Source organism: Octopus bimaculoides, chromosome 2 (genome assembly GCF_001194135.2).
Source record: "Octopus bimaculoides isolate UCB-OBI-ISO-001 chromosome 2, ASM119413v2, whole genome shotgun sequence".
Classification (NCBI taxonomy): Eukaryota; Metazoa; Mollusca; class Cephalopoda; order Octopoda; family Octopodidae; genus Octopus; species Octopus bimaculoides.
The window spans coordinates 82,167,851-82,168,986 of NC_068982.1; positions in this window are offsets into that span (position 1 = coordinate 82,167,851).

The window sequence follows — 1,136 nt, forward strand, 5'->3', positions numbered from 1 at the left end:
ACCGCCACCATACAGTCACTATTTCACCATTCTCAACACAATTATCTACAACGAATATTATGGAGCACCATCACAACTGCCACAGCTACTACCACTTATCGGAACCAAATCAACTTCACCAAAACAACAGTTGTTTCTCATTTCGAGATAAGGCTTACAATTAAGAAGGGAGGAGCTTAGTCGAAACGATTGACCCCAGTACTTGACTGGTACTTTATTTTATGGACCCACCAGAGGGACAAAAGGCAAAGTTTAGATCGACTGTTTTTAAAATCAGAACGTAAATAATCGGAAGATTTACCGCAAAGCATTTTATCCGATAACAATAATAAGAACAAAAGTAATTCTTTCTACAATGGCACAAGGCCTGAAATTTTGGGAGAGGGGGCTTGTCTATTGCATCAACCCCAGTACTCAACTTGTACTAATTTCATTGACCCCGAAAGGTGAGAAGCAAAGTAAACATAGGTGGGATTTGTACTTTCTGAGTTCAAATTAGGCTAATCATTTTGTCCGGCGTACCAACGATTCAACCTGCTCACCGCCGCCAACACCGAGAATTCCCAGAATCAGTACCATCGCCAGTTAACAGTTTCTATGACTTCAATCTCCGTTGGCAGCAATATAGCTGTAACTAACGTCTGTAATCCAAGAACGTCTCCAACCTCAACATCAATCCTACCATTGAAAATACCATCACCACCACCATCTCCAGCAGCAATAGCATCACTGCTATCGAGGCCACAACCAAGTCATCATCTCGACCTCTGCCAATTTCTCCACCACAACTAGCTCCCACTGACACTACAGCTACACACCACCACGGCCAATAATAATCGCCATCACTCTCGGCACCCAAACCATTGAAATTCTAAATCAACGAGAGGGAGCGTCTAAGTGGTCGCTCAAACTGCTGGTATTAGCAGTCAACTCTCCGTCAAATAACCGACTGCTGCCATTATATTATGGTGTCCTGAATTCTTTATACGTAGGGAAAGGCCAAGATGGTCACGGATGGGTTATCTTTTATCATAGATATGCGCAATTAAGGCTGATCTGGGACTAAATAACAACATATCGTAATATCCCTTTTATCATTGCTTCCCTCTACCAATCTCCTCCTCCTCCTCCTCTAC